Genomic DNA, 20,158 nt, shown 5'->3' on the forward strand with positions numbered 1-20,158 from the left:
CAATCCCTCCCAAGGGCAGTCCAGCAACAGCTGGCTGACCAAACTGTGAAAGTAACAACTGTGGTGCAATCATGGCCCCAGTCAGTCCTCTGTGGTGATCCAGTGGAGAGGGGCCAGTTCTTAAACAGGAATCTGCTTTGCATCAGCCCTGGTATGACTTGCCAGACCCTGGCAACAACCCACCAACCGGAGCAGTTCATGGCCTCTGTTGCAATCAAAACAGATACCACCAGGATAAGAGTAGAAGTGCATGTGCGGGGAGAGACGAGGGAGGGAGTTTCACCCATCAGGTCCAGGAGGTCAGCACCCTCCATTCAAGTCAATGCCTTGTCAAACCCCGGCCACCCCCCACCCCCATCGCCCCTCCCAGCCCCCAAAGGTCGTTGTTCCATCGGGGAAGCATGCGGCAGCCAGGCTCTACTGCCAACACCCCCATGTGCAATTAACAAAAAAAGACCTCAGGGGGGCCCTCGCTCAGGTTACAGAACACAACAGTCACCAATCTGCCTAATCCTCCATGTGATAGGACCCCAGCGATTAAGAAGCTCCTCAGTGGTCTGCGGTGTCACAACTGTGAGGTCGATGCTGCCCTGTGTCGAGTAATCTGAATCTGACTGCCCAGGCTGTTGCCCAAAGGACTCACTCCTGATCAAGTCCACCATTCTGTGCAGAGTAATCACTGCCACTGCCAGTAGTACTGCCACCCTATCCATCTACCTCTGGGACCTAGTCAACTTTTTGAGCATTCAATGCTAGGGAGTGTGGCTGGTGCATGTCCTTGGTTTGTGATTAGTTGTTGAGTCCCCATTCTGAATCTTCACCAGGCATCCCCCCCTCAGCCTAGAAGCCTCCAGCAATGTCCAAGCCTTGGCAAGGTGGGCACAAAAGTGGGCTGCGCTGTCTAATATTATTTTGAGCCTTGCCAGAAACAGCAATGAATACTGGAGCCCCTTACCCCACAGCGCCCACTTCACTTCAGAGAAGAAGGCCCTCTTTGACTGAACCGCTGCCATGAAGTCTGGGAAGAGTGACACCCTACTGTTCCCTACCTGGAGTGGATGGTCCACCCGTGCCCACTGCAGCAACAAGTCTGTCCTTGTAATGAAGTAACTTGGCTGCCACTGGTCTGGATGGCCACCCAGGGGCATGTGGGTGGGCCAGCACTCAGTGGGCTCTCTCCAAAGCTAAGAAAGGAGTTTGTTGCATTGGGTCACTTCCATCTTCAGCATGGTCTTCAGCCAGGATACCATACCCCACCTTCTGTGCCCTCAGGGAGGTCCACAATACGAATATTGTTGTGGCGATCATTCCCCTCGGCATACTCAGCGTGGTGTTTTAGCACCTGCACTCTCTTGGTGACCTGGAAGACTAGTTCCTTCTGACTTGGTCGAAGCTTCTCAATGTGTCCCCCAGCCCCCTTCACCCTATCTGCCAGTTTATAATAGTCTGCAGAAAGCAGACCCAGTTCCACAGACACTGTACCAATGTCGCGTTGGAGGATGTCCTCTACACATGGTACACACCAGCAAGCGTTCTTAATCAGGGCCACACCTTTATGGCAGGCAAGCTTCCATTGCTGTGCACCCTCACAGTCAATCAGAGGCAGCCAGGGTCCTCACGACCAACAGCAGCATCTACTCTGTCGGTTGAGCACCCCCAGTGGCAGTAAGATCCGGTAAGTGTCTCTCTAAGGGGGGGCGTCCAGGGGCACTCCCAAGCAAAAGGTATGTTGTCCCCCACAGAGCTGCCACGCAACGCCCCACTCTCCGCACCACACTTCTCACTGTTGTGGCACCTACAGGCATGCAGGCTAACCATGCATCAAAACGATAACCCCAGGAGGGTACCGAGCCTCACTGCCTGTAGCTTTGAATTCAAGGACTGAGCGTGCCTGTATAAGTCCCAGGCCTCCGCTCGTTCTCAGGTGGGCCCTGCAAAGTTTTCCAGGCCCCCGACGGGGCCCTACAGCTCACTGTGGCTGCCTACCACCGCTGTAGCTGGGGATCAGCACTTCCGGGTCCCGCTCGTCAGGCCATTCACTTGTCTGACATGATCACACGGCTTGGCGATGAGCGCCCTGGGACACCAGTGTCAGGCTCCATGTGCGCCATCCAGTCACCGCTCACCTCCGCCCTGCGCTGCTAGTCTCTCTCCCTGCTGCTGTCACAGTGCAGGTTTCCTTCCAGGACTTGGGTCACGCTGCATCTCTCCAGCCCTGGGGTCAACAATTGCGAAAGCGATGTTTGTTTGCCGTTCCACTCTCAGCCCTGCTGCCAACACAGCATCACAGGTCTGTGCTGCCATATTGGTCCAGGTCTAGTCCCTGAAGCACCACACTCAGCCACTCACAGGGGTGCCTCCAGGTGCCGTCTCTGCCAGCGGGGGCCCCCTCCCACAGAGCTACCCTGTAGGGATCAGCATCCTCTGGGGCTGATGGTGCTGCAGGGCGGCAGGTTGGTCAGGATGTGAGTCGGGCCGATGCAGAGCTGCAGGCTCAAGCATCCAATCAATCAATCAAACACTTGTTAAGAGCGCTACTCACCCATTAGGGTCTCAAGGCACTAGGGGGGGGTTGCTACTGCTCGAATAGCCAGGTCTTCAGTCGTTTCCTGAAGGCCAGGAGGTCCTGGGTCAGACGTAGGTTGACAGGGAGAGAGTTCCAGGTTTTGGCAGCAAGGTGGGAGACGGATCTGCCGCCGGATGTCGTACGATGGATGCTGGGGACGGGGGCGATGGCGAGGTTGGCGGGCGGAGCTGGCGGGTTGGTACATGGAAGCTGAGACGCTCGTTGAGGTAGGAAGGGCCTGCATCATGGAGAGCTTGTGAGCGTGGATGAGGAGTTTCAAGGGGATCCTCTTGTTAACGGGGAGCTAATGTAGGTCTCTGAGGTGGGCTGAGATGTGTTCATGGTGTGGGACGTTGAGGATGAGGCGTGCAGAGGCGTTCTGAATACGTTGAAGTTTCCTCTGGAGCTTGGCCGTTGTTCCCGCGTAGAGTGCGTTGCCATAGTCCAGTCTGCTGCTGACGAGGGCGTGGGTGACCGTTCTTCTAATTTCGATGGGGATCCACCATCGTCAGCTGGCTAATCACGCCCTAAGTTGTCAAGCTTTCATAACTTTTAAACAATTTAAAGAAATGTCCTCAATTTAATATATTATGGCTTCCCTAGATTGACACACAGGAAGAAATAATAACTTCCTCGTAATAGGATCAGTTGGGATCATGTGACAGTTCTTTTGTGTGATTGTTTTCTGGTCAGGACTAAAAGACAATGCTGAATGTGTTGCTATGTGTTCTTTTAACTTGTTTGACTCAGGTCCGAAAGCTGTCATGGGAGGCAAACTACTTCTATTGGGAGCTTGTATGCTTTGTCTATGTTGTTTTTGGCTGGGAACACCTCTGTTTGGGTTAATTTAGCCAGAACAGCTGTCCTGGTGTTTAATTTGGCCAGACATGCTGCGGTCATCCTAACATTGTGTATCCGCTCATAAGACGGCTTGTTTATGTTGTCCATGTTTCTAACCAATTGAATGTGTTCCCTATTAGTTTTTGCATGATATTTTGACCCCTGTGTTTCTGAAGTTTTGTTAGGTGGTTCTTTGAGATTGTTGCCTTGTTCAGCTTGAGTTGCAAGAATGCAGTAAGAGGAGAACTACTTCTAGTGAATTCTTGTATTTACTTGTCTATCATGTTTGGGTGGGAACACCTTGTTTTGAGTGATTATGGCTAGAACAGTTGTCCTAACATTGTGTATCCGCTCATAAGTTTGTTTGTGTTGTCTAGTTTTTGCATGATCTCTTGACCCCTGTGTTTCTGAAGTTTCATTAAGTGGTTCTGTGTGAGTTTGAGGATGTTCTGAATGGTAAGTTTCCTGGTTATGCGTCTTCTTATTCATCAAGTTGACTTTTTTATTGAAGATTGAAAACACCTTTGGGTGATCTTGCCTGTGCACCAAGATGGCTGTTGTGAACTCATTTTTCTGTTGTATGCATAATTTATTCTAGTCTCGCATAGCCCCTAGACTTCACTGCTGGAGGGTTTCCATTTGGGCTCCTCTCCATGTCGCTTACTAGGGTTGAGATAACTGAGACATTTTGAGCTCTCATTATGTCCCCCTCAGTTAGTCTAGAATCATCAAGCCTTTGCTTTCCATAATTGAAGTAAGGTCACTAGAGCTTGAGTCATTTTTTGAGATATTGTTTTTGTTTCCTTTAATATTTCCATTATTACATTAGATGATGCCCTCAAAGGGTGGGATTGAGGAGTCATAGGTATATTGCTTGAATTATAGGTTTGAGGAAGTGCTGGGTGTACCTTTATTTGTATTTGATGAAACTCTGCCAGAATTTGATGTTGAGTTTGTATTGAAGTGATGGGGATAGTGGAGGCCATGACCTCACCATACATTGGTTGCTTGCATGGGGGTGTTGTTGACTGGAGGTGATTGAGTAGCATGTTCATTGCTGATAGATCCACAGCTTCCTATTGCTGTTAACTCCACCACAGCTGTTATCCATTGCTTGTTGTGTCCTGTTTTTGTGGAGCAGCATTTTAGTTCCTCCATTAAGTTGTTTAGTACCTGTGGGAGAGTGTTCAGCTTGTCCACTTTTGGTGAGAAGAGGCAATGTCTGTTTTTTTTTGTAGGTTGTCTAGTTTTGAGTTGATTTCTGACAAAAATAGCATGAGTAGTTAGAAGACCAGCCTGTATATCTAGTTTGGTGCAATGGTAATTCAGCACATCAGCTGTCACTTGCAAGGTGTCAGCAGGGTAACTGAACAACCGTTGTAGTTGCTGAGATTGTTTGTAGATATAGAATCCCCTATGCCTATATTGTTTGTCTTTGCAATTTTCAAGCTTTAGTGTTGAATTTAGGATCATTATGGGGGATAGTACAATGTGTGGTGCGGGTACCTCATCTGATTTATTCCTTCTTCGCCCCAGGGACTGTGTGACCTGATGGTTGATATTAGGGGGCAGCCCACTTCACTTGTATGTTCTCGCTGTTCCTGTAGATCACTTGAGCTTTAAAAAATGCTTTCATGGCTATGAGGCACTAAGGCAAAAAAGTATACACTTTGGAACGATCTGATATGGACACACTTGTTACCTCTATTAAGCTTTCACTGAAGCTTTGTTGTGAGGCAGTGGGAAGCCTGCGGTGAAACATTATACTTTTTGAAGATAAAGCTGATGAGGTGCTTCTGTTTGTAACCGACCATTTAGCCTCTTCTCTGATGTTCATCTGTGTTTGGGTATGGAGAGTTCTATATGCACTTATTGTTTGGTATTGCCAGAACACTGGGCCATTCTTTCCAGTGGCTCGTTAAAATCTACTGGATTCAGCCTATTTAAATAGTCAATTAGATGTCTGAGAAGGAAATTGGGGGTCCTTGATCCCAGTCATATAAGTATTTCGGGTGTCCACAACATTCACAAAAGAGGGGTGATCATCCGCTCTAGACTGCAGCAGTCATCTTGGAATTTTGGACTACTTGACACTTATTTACTTTGAAGGTTTTGGAAGATTTGACTATCTTGGTCCAGATTTTAAGCAGATTATTTGTGTTTGCTTCTGGTGTTACAGTTGCAGCATTGATGCTCTCTGAGATCAGTAGTTTGTTGCCTTTGGGTTTCCTGAAACAATTAAACACTTCTGGAGGAGCTGGAATTGCTCGTACCTTACAGGTTTGGTGGTGGGTCATCTTTCTACTTATTAGACTCTTTTAGCAAGTTCTACTAGATCTTGAAGCTTCCTTCTCGTAGCTACAGCATGAACTGTGGCCCTTATTTTTCAAGATGTAGACCTTGTGGTGCTTCAGGGCTTTTACGTTATTGACTCCTGCAGCCGCAGGCGAGCCTTGGCGGTTCGGAGGACTTTCTAACTATCAGTACTTGCCAGTTCTTACAGGATACCCAACTGGGTGACCTGTGAGGCATGTAGCGGCTTCTGTTTTCTGCCACTGCTGGCTTACCTAGAAGATTGCTGAGAGGATAGCTGAGTGGTGAGTTGGTCTCTGGTGCGATGCAGGGGGGAGGGAGTATGCTGTGGTCACAAATCTTGTCTTGCTTGTGGCAAAAACACTGTTCCCAGATCGGGTGGGGCAGGGCTCTGGCTGCAAGCTGCACCGCGTCTGTCAGCTGACCAGTTGGTAATTAGTGAGGGTGCTGCCCCTCCAGCCCAGGTGTGTAGCGGCTACACCCCATCAACACAGTCTTCCCCACCACTGACCCCTCGGAACTCCAAAGCTGCCTCCATGGCAGAGTTTCTCTAGTACGAATGGAGTTCGCCAGTGCATTAAGTGGATTTGCCAGAGGCAGAAGACAAATGTGGAGGCCCCTGCCTGGCCTTGGGGGCCCAGGTCTAAGCATTTCCGATGATTTGAACTGCAAAATAACATGAATAATACACGAAAAAACAGTCATCAAACAAATACACAATGATGAAATATCTTAATTTAATTCACAAACAACAAATGTAAAAAAACTAATTTTTTATTTTAATGGGAAGGTCGGGTCTGTTCTAAATTCAAAGACGCTCATCAATCATACTTTATCCTGTCTGATGCATTTGCACTGTTCCCTCAAATTTAGCTGAGGATACTAACTTAATTTTGATAGAGTTAATAGCTGACATGGATGTATTGGTGATAGCGCTCTCCTGGCGGCAATGAACATGTACTTGTGGTTGGGCTGTTACCCATTTTTGTTTTAGATGGCAATGAAACAGAGCTAACAGAGACATCATGCAGCTCCGTGGTGTTTCCCCCTTTCGCAGTTTCAACAAGAATCACCAGCAGAGCACAAGCAGTAACTTCATCATCAATGCCAGTGGCTACCCAGCTTTTTGAATCATCCTTATCACCTGTCTTTTTGATGCTCAGGTGTCCAGTAATGGTCAATGCCACAGTCAGGAATGGGACATTTTATTTCACACAGTGGGGAAAATGATAAGGATGAATAGAGGCACTTTTCCTGAACAATCTATTTTTCAGCAGAAGAAAGAAAATCTTCTACTACCACAGCTGTTACTACTTGTTCCACTTCTAGCAATATTCTCTGGGACTCACCAACATCAACCATAATTGTCTTATCAACAATGGATCAGAGTACACTGGAAATTACCAGAAGAATACAGAATGTGTGAACCCAACCTGTGCCCAATTAGCAGTCTCCTTTGATAGAATGTCATGGCTCACTTTATTCTTTGTGGCTCCAGCTTTGTAGGAGTGCTGTTCAGCTTAGGAAAAGCTTGTCTTGTCACGATTGTGACACTAGAATTGTTAGTTATCCACACCCCCAGAGGCACACCGGAAAATATACCACTATGAAAAAGTAGAAGACAAAAACCATATCTTTCAACCTGCTGCTACCCATTCCCCTACTTTCCTATCCAATAGCATATTAGTCTGCAGCAAATTAATATGTTGGCACAGCCTTCAAACCGACACAAAATATGGTCACAAAATCAGGACACAGTTGTAGGAAAACCTCACTTTTCCACCACTCTCCAGACCGTAAAACCCAGTCAAAATGCTAAAAACTAAAGACAAATGAGGTAACAACTTCGTATACTCACAGCCGCCAGAATTATCACATTCACAACACTGATGGCTCAAAAATCATAGATACAATTGAAATTGAACCCCGTCGGGGCACTTGGCTCTTCCAAGCCCTGATTTATTCCACCCACACCAAAAAACAAGTAATCAAAAATATATCTTGTGTATTTACTCCTTCACAGCTCCCACATACATATCACCTAAAGCCCTGAGACTTAGGCCAGAGGGAGCAGACCAAACCAATGAAATATTGCCTTTTCCACATATCCACAAGCCACCAGACTACACCCATACAAGGAAACAAATGCCCATAAAACTGGGGATACATCTGGGGGCACAACTTCATGCTTAACTTGTACAAATCAATAACTCCAGACCCATGCCACCAAAATCAGAACATATCCAAATAATTGAGGATTAATATAGGAAAGATGCACACCCTTCTAGAACCTACTGACTCATACCATCTACATGAAACTATACACCAAAAATATAACATCAACATGGGACAACCACACTTGCCCATTGTGCACTATTTATCTACATTTGATAAATATCCACACTTATCCACTGTGCACAAGACATCAACATTTCGCAAAAAAGAGCCCCAATAAATCTAGAAGCTATCTGGGGACTAGCTGAGACATTCCTAGGTCCCTCAAGACACATAACAAAAAAAAGTAAACATACATCTAGGGACATTCCCTACCCTTCAACAGACACCCAAAGACTGCAAAAACGGAAAAAAGAGGCCACAATAAATGAAGCCATTTTGGACGTGACCCTTTCTGCAGGGCCACCACTGATTTTTGTCATCCTTTGCTGCACCACTTTTTGTTGACTTTCAGAACTTCGCATTTTTCCCTGCTAATCTGTCATAAAGTGCTATTTCTCTACCTTTTAAACGTGGAAAATATGGCCTACACCTGATTGGTACATTTAATTCACTTATGCACCCCTAGTAAACCGTACTACCTGTACCTAGGGCCTGTATAATAAATGTTACTGGCAGGCAGCAGCACCCATTGCGCCACCCACTAAAGCAGCACTGTAAAACGTGTCTTGGACATGCCACTGCAGCCTGTAGTGAGTTTTAAACTGCCATTTCAACCTGGCAAAGTAAACCCTTTGAAAGGCCTAAATCATCCTTTTTAATACTCGTTAAGTCAACCATAAAGTAGGCTTTAAGGGCTCACAGGGCAGGAAGCATGGCATTGAAAAATTAGAATGTGTTATTACTTTTTACATATCCTGGCAGTGAAAAACTCCTAAGTTCATTTTTCAGTGTTGTAAAACCTGTCTCACACACATAGACTAAAACTGGGATGCTTAATTACACTTAGTACGTGCATAATGTTAGGCTGGGAGCAGATAGAGATATGCTGTTTACACTCAAATAAGTGTACTTTAAAATCCTCTTTAATGGCAGAGTCAGATTGTAAGTAACAATTGTAAAAATGCCACTTTCAGAAAGTTGATATTTTCTTGCCCAAAACTAACAGTGCCAGTGTCCTGCGAATGGCTCTGCTGTTGTGTGTTATTTCTTGCTTCCAGACAGTGAAACAAAGGAATCCTAGTTGTAAGGGGAGAGAGTCTTCCTGGCAGGATGGCTGGGGAGATGCTGTACCCTGCCTTGATTATATTTCAAAGACCCCTACTGGCTGCACACACAAAGTACCTGACACCAGGTCTGCCCTTGCCTTTGTCACCCTAGACAATTTGGAGCCAGACCAAGGGAAGAACTGACCAGAGACCGTTGTTGGTGGTAGACTCAGGAATTCCTCCACACAAAAGCAGACACCAGGTATAAAAGTGGGAGCTTCAGTACCTCTCATCATAACACTCCTGGACCTGTGGAAGTTTCAGAAGAAGGACTTTCCTGCCCTCAAACAACTGCCTCGCTGTCTGAAGAAGGAAACTGGACCTGCGTGCCTTGATCCCCGACTACTCTGAGTGACTTCAAGGGTCAGTTGGCTGACCTCTTGTGTGAGGTACAGGGACACAACAAGCTTCCAGATGCCTCTCTCCAACAGCCAAGTTGACCAGCACCAACTGGATCTGCCTGAGCCCTCCTGCTGGCATGGGTCCTAATCTCAAAGAGGAGCCCCCACATCCTGGACCCTTGGCTGGCATCAGTGAAAACTCCTCCTCAGGAAAAGATGAAAATCCTGAAATATGGGCTCCTCACAAAGTCACCTATTTATGCTGAAAGTCAAATGCCTGCAATGCCCGCCACCGAGAAGCTCCAGTGAGACCTGCCCTTCTTGCTGACAGCGACCGTCCTCGACCACCGACAATGTGAGACCTACACTTTGAGATGATCAGCAACAGCCCTCAAAGACCACCAAGTGAAACTCCAGAAACAACTGTATCTTCAAGCTACAGCAACAACCATCCACAATGCTAAACCTGCTACTCGTGCTGACAGCATCCTTCTCGAGGTCCCCTCCAACGTGAATTGAACTCTTCATGCCGGACTTTAAAAGGTAACTCTTCAGCATGACTATGGTGGACGCTCCACAGAGACATTCTCCATCATGGTCGACCTGAACTTGTGACTTTCCCCTGAATTGGCATGACCAGATAACCAAGAGGGGAGCTTTGTGGTTTTTGGTGATATTTTTATTTAAAACATTGAAAACTCTCTTCTGTTCTACTGATTGGATTTTGTTAGTTTTGGTGTCATTTTATTTATTAAAATATACTCTATTTTTCTAAACTGGTATGGGATTTTTCTTGTGTTGTGTTTTCACTTTATTATTGTTTGTGAATGAATGAACAAATTATATGTCTATAAAGCGCTCTGCCACTCCCAAAGGAGCATACTGGCTCTGAGCGGAAACAAGTATGACTACGTAGCACTGAGTGACCTGTAAGGGGTGTAACTCAGAGAATGAACAAATAGCACAATGCATTGGAGATCTCAGAGATCCAAGCCTTAAGAAGCTTTCTAAAAATGGCTCCTGATTCACTGAGTCTCAAGTGCCTGGGTAAATAGTTCCAAGCCTTTGTACCAAGGACAGCAAAGGATTTCCACCCCGTGTTTTAAATCTAAACTTAAGGGGATTGGCATTTGATGACCTCAGCATCCGTGATTTTGTGTAGCGGGTGAACCGGAAAATTAAATATTTTGGCCATAATGCTCTATAAGCTCTGAAAGTTAGTAAAATTATTTTGAAGTGGACCCTTTTATGCGCAGGCAGGCAGTTTCAATACCAATCCGGCTGCAGCATGTTGTACCACCTGAAGTTTCTGAATAGCTTGTATTGATGAACCTGCATACAAACTATTACAGTAGTCCAATATGGATGTTATTAAAGCAAAGGCCACTGTCTTTCTTGTCGCTAAATGAAGGTAATAAAATAACTTTTTTAGTGATTTAATTAGACTAAAACACATTTCTGCCACTGGAAGCGATTGTGGGAGGAATGACAGAGAAGATTAAGTTACTTACCTTTGGTTTCCTCACCTTATGAATTCTCCCAATGCGCCAGCATTCGACGGAATGTTTTTCCTAGCTCTCCACGCTGACGAGGACATCACAATTGCTCGGCTCTGCATGCATCTCCGTCTGATGTCATTGGAGCCATAAGAAGTCCTGGCTGGCGTTCTGACGTCAGTTTCACCATTTTTTACAGTGCCTTCGAGGCGAACAGGTGAATACCGACATCACAAACGCAACATGTGCCAACTCAATATATATTTATTAAAATAATTATTTATACAAATATATATATAAAAATCAAATATACATAAAACATATATATATCTATATCTATATATAAATATACATATTTTCTATAACATCAACAGTACTCTTGGTATGACCAGACAGGCAATGGGAAAGCGGGTGGGACTGTGAGGAATCCACAGGTAGATAATGTATCCACCAGAAAAAGAGTTACCAAAGGTAAGTAACTTGTTCTTCTGATGGATACAACTACCTGTAGATTCCCCACCTTATGAATAGAATCCCAAAGCAGTCCCACACTTGGAGGTGGGTGCCCGTCCTCACTTCAGAGTCTAAAAAATAATGCTTTGCGAAAGTGTGGAGGGAAGCCCAAGTTGCTGCCTTATAAATATCAGCAACTGGCACACATCCAGCTAAAGCCAAGGTGGCAGACTTAGCCCTTGTGGAATGGGCCCTAATGCCCTCAGGAGGAACCTTCTTTGCTAGTGAATAACACATTTATTTATGCAAAGAATGACCCACCTTGAAAGAGTCCTCTTGTGGACAGCTTTGCCCTTCCTTTTGCCCACATATCCAATGAAAACCTGATGATCAATTCTGAAGCCTCTCCTTTCTATGTAGAAGCACAGGGGCTTTTCGGATCCAAGTGATGCAGCCTTTCCTCTTCCTTTGATGGATGGGGAGGAGGGTAAAAGGACGGAAGAATTATAGATTGTCCCAGATGGAAGTGAGTGACTACCTTAGGAAGGAAAGCCACCCTGGTTCTCAGCACCACCTTGTTAACATGAAAGGTGGTTTCACACTAAGAGCCTGAAGCTCACTCACACGCCTAGCCGGCGTGATGGCTGTTAGAACAACTGCCTTATAAACTAAAAGTCTCAACGGGCAAGTATGCATAGGCTCAAACGGTGAACCCATTAAAAAAGTCAAAACTAAATTCAAATCCCCCCTGAGGATTACAAACAGAGTGGGAGGAAACTTGTTTGCTAACTCTTTAAGGAACCTAATAACAATAGGGGACTTAAATAATGAAGGCTGATCAGATAGGCAAAGAAAAAAAGTCGACAGTGCCGATAAATACCCTTTCACTGTCTCAACTGCGCAACCTTTCTTCGCTAAGGAAAGAGCAAACTGGAAGATATGAGATAAATGGGCCTTTAAGGGATCAATTTGTCTCTCTTCACACCAAGTAACAAATTTCGCTCATCTACCGGCATTGACAGTCTTAGTGGAGTGTCACCTGGCCGATAAGATAACATCCACCACTTCTGGAGGGAGAGAAAAAGAACTCAGATTGCCCTATTCAGTGGCATGTAGTTGCAGGCTCTGGAGGTGGGGGTGTAGAACCTGACCCTGCGACTGCGAGAGGAGGTCTGCCGTGTGAGGGAGATGGAGCAGAAGGCATAGTGAGAGTTTAAGGAGGTCTGTGTACCACACCCTTCTTGGCCAATCTGGGGCTATTAATATGAATTGGGCGGTCTTGGCGAATCTTCCTCAGAACCCGAGGAATCAAGGGAATGGGAGGAAACGCATAAAGCAGTCGGTCACTCCAGTTCAGCTGAAACGCGTCCCCCAAAGCCCCCTGCATTAGATACTGGAGGCTGCAGAATGACGGGCAGTGTGAGATCTCTTGAGTGGCAAACAGGTATATCTGAGGTGCTCCCCACATCTGGAAGATGTGAAAAACCATGTCTGGATGGAGACACCACTCGTGATCGGCCGAAAAGTGCCAATTGAGACCATCCTCACATACGTTGAGAACTCCGGCCAAATGGTTTGCTACTATGCAAATCTGATGGTCCTGTGCCCAGGATCAGAGGCGCAGAGCCTTTCTGTAGAGAAGGTACAGCCGAATTCCGTCCTGCTTGTTGATGTACCACATCGCAGTAGTGTTGTCTGTTAAGTCTTGTACCGACTGACCGCAAATGGACGGGAGGAAGGCCTTGAGAGCCAGACATATCACCCGCAATTCCAACAGATTGATGTCAAACATCTGTTCTACTGGAGACCAAAGGCCTCTGATCTCCAGATACCCCAGATAAGCTCCCCACCCTAGAGTGGAAGCATCCGTTATGATTGTGATCACTGGAGGTGGAAGACAAAATGGCCATTATCACTATCACTATCGCAGATCCACCACAGCGCCTCTGGAGATCATTATCGACTCCTCGAGATCCCCTTTGTGTTGAAACCATTGTTTGCAGAGGCACCACTGGAGAGCCCTCATGTGCCAACGTGCGTGAGTGACCAACAGAATGCAAGAAGCGAACAGACCGAGCATATGTAGGTACCTTGTGGACTGGAACAGCCGCTCCCTTTTGAAACATTAGAATCATCGCCTGAATGTCCTGAATCCTCTGTGGAGGAGGGTAGGCCAGATACTGTGTTGTGTCCAGTACTGCCCCTATGAACAGGAGGCATTGAGAGGGCTCCAGGTGATGCTTGGGCACATTTACAGTAAAGCCTAGGTTGAACAACAACTGGGTTGTCACCTGCAAATGATACAGCACAAACTCTGGGGACTTGGCTTTGATCAGCCCATCGTCCAGGTAAAGGAATACAGATATCCCCTTCCTTCTGAGGTCCACTGCAAACACTGCCATCACCTTCGTGAAGACTCGAGGTGCAGAAGTAAGACCAAAAGGAAGGACCGCAAACTGGTAGTGCTGCAACCCTACCATGAACCGGAGATACTTCCTGTGCGACTTCAGAATAGGGATATGAAAATAAGCATCTTGCAAATCGATAGACCATCCAGTCCCCCTTGTTCAACGCACAAAGCACCTGTGCTAGGGTCAGCATTTTGAACCTTTCCTGCTTGAGGAACCAATTCAAAATCCTCAGTTCCAAGATAGGCCTCAATTGACCATCCTTCTTAGGAATCAGGAAATACCTTGATTAACTAACATTCCTGACACCTTTCCTACTCCGGAACCAACTCCACTGCACCTTTTAACAAAAGGGAGTGCAGTTCCTGCTGAAGCAACAGGAGATGCTTTTCTGAGCAAAATGAATGATGGGGAGGGAAGAGGGGAGGAAACTCCCAAAAGGGAAGGGCATAACCTTTTCTCACTACGCAGAACACCCAAGAGTCCGATGTTATTAACTCCTACTCATGAAGAAAATGTAACAGCCTTCCACCCACGGGTAGAACATGCTAGTGAATGGAGCGAGAACTAGGGTGGCTTCCCTGGTTGGATTCCCCCAGAGGATAAAAGAGGAGGAGGAGGAGGAGGAAGGCTGCTGGATTGCTCCCCGCATTCTAACTCTCCCACGACCCCTGTAGGACCTGTAGAGAGGGTTGGCAGGCTGTTGGACATGGGACTGTTGCCTCCCACAAAAGGACGACCCACAGCCAAACCCTTTGAATCTACGGAAAGGTCAGAAGGGCGTAGAAGAAGCCCGAAGGCCCAAAGATTTTGCAGTGGTTGTGTGATTCTTGAACCTTTTCAGGGCTGAGTCCGCCTTTGCCCCAAACAGTCTTGCACCATCAAATAGAAGGTCCATCAATGTAGCCTGCACATCAGAGGAAAAACTAGCACCTCTGAGCCAAGCATACCTCCTAGTCGCAATGGAAGTCCCCAATACTCTAGCAACCGAGTCCGCAGTGTCCAGACAGGACTGAATCACCTGCTTAAGTAGCGCTAGACTGTCCTGTAACAGTTCACTAAAGTGTTCCTGTACTTCCTGCTACAATTTAGGGATGACCTCCTTCGCCGTATCCATTAGGGCATAAATGTATCTCCCCAATACATACGTTGCATTCAGTGACTTTAAAGCCATGCTTCCCGAGGAGAAGCATTTCCTTGTCGATTGCTCCATACGCTTGGACTCCCTATCAGATGGTGTTGTAGGGAATGATTCCGGAGCTGACCTTGAAGAACAGGAAGCTTGTACCACCAAGCTTTCCGGAGTTGGGACAAAAATTGTGGATCATCTGGAGCAACTTTGTACTTTCTGGCCACAGTCTTTGAAACCGTAGATGTAGTAACCGGTTTCTTCCATATTTCTAATATGGTCTCTGTTAAAGCGTCATTTAAGGAAAGAAGGGGCTCTGCAGAGGAAGCTCATGGATGAAGAACCTCCATCAGAATATTGGTTTTTAACTCTGACACAGGCAGTGGCAAGTCCAAAAATTCTACTCCCTGGAAATCATCCGAAGGCCCAGGATTTTCTCCTTCTTCCAACTGTTGGTGTTCCTCTAGATAGTGCTGTTCTTCTAGAAGCCTTAAGGCCTTCTTTCTAGACCTTAGCCTAGACTCTAAACACAGCGTCACTAGAGAATTCATCGATGATGCCCTTAAAGGAGAGGGCAAGACTGGTGGAAGAGGAGGAGCCGAATCCACACTCCGCTCCGGAGCAGAGCTTCGAGATGTATCCGATGCCGGCATCGGCGCTTCTTGCAGCGTCATCTGGGGTAGAGGTGGTGACATCATCAGCACCGTGCCAGTACCATCATAAGGTCTTGCTGGTAAAAACTGCATAAATGGAGCCTGCTTATACGGTGCCGGCAACCCCAGCATAAAAGCAAACAGACCTGTTGGACCAGCAGGTGCACCAGAGGGCACCATCGCCTTATTAAAAATGCTAAACATAGCATTGAGGAACAAAAACGGATTCGGCCTCAGAGCTGGAAAGGCAGGATACTCTAGTGTCCCTTGCGGTGGCTCTGATGGATCTGGCGCCCGAGCCACAAACTCCTGACCTTGGGAGGATGCAGGGGAAAAGTGAGTCCTTGGACTCGAAGGCGACTCCAAGATCTCAATCAAAGTTGGCGCTGGAGATCCCTCAGGTGACTGTGGTTGGTGAGTCACAGTGGAGCTGACCTCCCAAGTCGTGCGGCGCTGTGACTTTGATGTCGGGTTGCCGTTCGATCTCTGGATGAGTGGCACCGTGACTCATGCTGTTGACGTTGCTTCTTGTGAGACCTCGATGACCTGTGCGACGAAGTGTACTGAGTCCTCAATCTTCGTCAACCTCTTTTCTCTTTCTTAGCCTTTGATAGAAAGAGCTTTGCTTCCCTCTCTTTTAGAGCCTTCGGGTACGTGCTTTGGCAGGATGAGCAACCTGCCACGTCGTTACCTGAGCTTAAACACCAGAGGCAGTTCTCATGCGGATCCGTCACCAAGATATGGCCCGCACTCGCTACAAGGTTTAAACCCAGATATCTTCGGTGGAGACATGGTAACGCTACAAACAAATTCCCTCAATACAGTTGAGATACAACGGAGAGGTAGAAAACCGTTAGTGTCAAAAGAGTGAAAAAAGGGAACTGACGTCAGCACGTTGGCAAGGACTTGTTATGACCAGAACAGTGGCAGATCAGAGATGCCACAGTTTTTAATGCGATGCAGCAAGATGTCATGTAAGATGGTATTGAATGCCACTGACAAATCTAACAAAATCAGCACTGCTTTTTTATCAGCATCCAAGGTCAGCTTTGACATGTCTGCAACTTCCAACAGAGCAGACTCTAAGTGCTTTGAACGGAAACCAGACTGCCATAGTTGGAGGATATTAGCCTTCTCAAGGAACATAGTTAATTGGTCATTCATCATTTTTTTGATGATCCTGCTCAAAGCAGGGAGAAGTGAGATAGGACGGAGATTTGATAAAGTTGTAGGCTCAGACAATTATTTTTTCTGAAGTAGTTTGATAACTTCTAATTTCCTGATTGTGTGCTGCATAAACAATATACATTGCCTCTAGATTAAGCCTGACTGTTTTAGTGCCAAGGTACCAGAGGGTTAGGCACAGGTTAATTTAGTAACTTTTGTGGTTCACCATGACAAGCACTATGGTTGTTGTTTGAGTGGGTCTTCCATCGCTACCTCCCAACCAATAAATCAATTTTTTTTACAATATAAATCTTGAATAATATCCAAACTTTCACAGTGCTAAATATCCCAAAAATCTAAGATAGATCTGAGAATATCCTCACCCTTCCAAAAGCTTCCAGGACTGGTACTATCCATAACAGAAAATGTCCAAATAATTGAACATACATTCTTGGGCAACCACATCCTTCCACATCATTCCACGACTCATGATACACACAACAATAATGTATAAAATGGAGGCTAAATCAGGGAAATCAGTGCCTTTTGCCACTCCTGCAGACTCATCCCAGACAGCAAACATGGTAACAAAATAATGACAATTTCCCAAGATACCTAAATGGGCTGCTGCAGACAAACGATGCTGTGATCTAGTGATGTTTTTCAGACACAAAATAGGACAGTTATAGTTGAGTATAGTCACAAGAAAATATTCATGCAGAGTGAAAAACTGTTTACACTATATTAAGTGTGGAAACAATGTAGATGCACATGCAGTTCTAACAGAAAAACGCTCCTTCTGGTAATAGTGTGAGGGAAAGGATGGTACATCCAGTTTCAGCAGAATATTATTTGCACTAGAAATCTCAAGATAAAAACGTTCATACATCTGGTTTCCCTGAAAAACTGTTTCTCCTAAAGTACCACCGAAATAAACTATGCACTCATATATGTATTTAGCAGACAACTGACTAAAGCTTCTCTGTTTGTGGAAAGATTTCACACATCAGAACACTTGTGTTGGGTTATGTTACTGTAGCAAACCTCATGAAGGTGTGCTATTAACAAAACATTGCATCCACCCTTATTGCCATCAAATACTGGTGGCAGATACATGGTATGTGAGTTAGGTCATGGTAGTGAAACTACTACTTTTACAATTTGCAGATTCCAAAATGTCTCATGTCCATTTTATATCATAGAATTAGAATAGGAGTGAGAAAGACAAACAAGTTACTTATCGTCAATAACGGTCTTTGTGGTGGATACAGTATCTACCTGTGTACTCCTCACCTTTTGAATACTCCTAAAGCACCAGCCTTCAATGGAAATGTTTTCTTTTTAGCTCTCCATGTCGATGAGGATGTCACGATAGAACAGCTCCGCGCTCGACTCCATCTGACATCATCGGAGCCATAAGAAGTCTGCACCGGTGTACTGACATCAGTTTCACCCACTTTTTTTTACCGTGCCTTCGAGGCAAATGGGTGAACACCAACATCAAAAGTACAACATGCAAACTCAACACAAGAATTAATATATATACATCTATATAAAAATATACATTCTGTACATACAATTTGTCAGAAACACAAACATACAAAGCCTATCTTTCTCGGCATAACCAGACAGGCAACGGGGAGGCGAATGGGGCTGTGAGGAATCCACAAGTAGATACTGTATCCACCAGAAAAGGCATTACCGAAGGTAAGGAGCTTGTTTTTCTGATGGATACTTCTACCTGTGGATTCCTCACCTTCCAAATAGAATCCCAAAGCAGTTCCGCCACGGTGGGTGCCTGTTTGGCAATACTAAGAAACCCTGCAGCAGTGAACGGGTAAAATGACTGTCTCTCCTCACTTCTGAATCCAAGCAATATTGCTTTGCGAAAATGTGGAGGGAAGCCTAAGTTGCTGCTTTACAAATATCCACAACAGGTACACCTCTAGCCAAAGAAGAAGTAGTAGACTTAGCTCCAGTAGGATGAACTCTAATGCCCTTAGGAGGATCCTTCTTTGCCAGTGAATAACATATTTTAATGCATAGAATGACCCACCTAGATACCATTCATTTATGGATGTCTTTGCCCTCCATCTTGCCGATGTAGCCAACTAAAAGCTGATCATCTGTCCGGAAGTCTCTCCTCCTGTCCACATAGAAGCTCAGTGCTCTCTCTGGATCCAGATGGAGCAGCCTTTCCTCCTCCTTAGAGGGATGGGGTGAGGGTAAAAGGACGGAAGAGTGATGGACTGCCCTAAATGGAATGGAGTCACCACCTTTGGTAGGAAAGCCGCCCTGGTTCTCAAAACCACCTTGTTAGCATGGAAAATGGTAAACAGGGGTTTTACACTCAGAGCTTGCAGCTCACTAACATGCCTAGCCAACATGATCACTATAAGAAAGACAGTTTTAAATGCAAGGAGCCTCAACAGACAACTATGCAATGGTTCAAACGGTGTACCCATCAGGTACGTCAAAACTAAATTTAAATCCCAGTGAAACATTATAAACAGAGTGGGACGAAACCGATTTGTCAAACCCTAAGAAACCTTAGAACTATAGGGGACTTTAATAAAGAGGTTTGGTTAGGTAAACAAATAAATGCAGACAGTCTAGACAGATAGCCCTTCACTGTCACAACTGTGTAACCTTATTGTGCCAAGGTGAGAGCAAATTGTAAAATATTGGACGACTGGGCCTTTAAAGGATCAATGTGTCTCTCTTCACACCATTTAACAAACTTGGCCCATCTACCAGCATAGACAGTTTTGGTGGAGTGTAACCGGGCTGATAATATAGCATCCACCACTTCTGGGTGGGTGTTATATTAACAGCCAGCCTGTAAGACGTGAAGAACCACCTCCAGATGAAGACGCCACTCAGGATCGGCTGAAAAGTGCTGGCTGAGACTGTCTGCACGTACGTTGAAAACTCTGGCCAAATGGGTTGTTACTATGCAAATCTGATAGTCCTGAGCCCAGGACCAGAGTCGTAGAGCCTCTCTGCAGAGAAGATACAACCCTACCCTTCCCTGTTTGTTGACATACCACATCATGGTAGTGTTGTCTGTCAAGACTTGAACTGACTGACTGGGAATGGAAGGGAGGGTGGCCTTGAGAGCCGAACGTATCGCCCATACCTCCAACAGATTGATGTGAAACATCTGTTCCACTGGAAACCTAAAGACCTTTGATCTCCAAATCCCCAGATGTGCTCCCCGCCCTAGAGTAGAAGCATCCGTTATAACTGTGGTCACCGGAGATCGAAGACAAAACGGCCTCCCCTGTGATAGGTTGCCGTCTACTCTACACCATCGAAGATCCACTGCAATGTCTCTGGAGGCAGTTAT

Source organism: Pleurodeles waltl, chromosome 8 (assembly GCF_031143425.1).
Source record: "Pleurodeles waltl isolate 20211129_DDA chromosome 8, aPleWal1.hap1.20221129, whole genome shotgun sequence".
NCBI classification, from domain to species: domain Eukaryota; kingdom Metazoa; phylum Chordata; class Amphibia; order Caudata; family Salamandridae; genus Pleurodeles; species Pleurodeles waltl.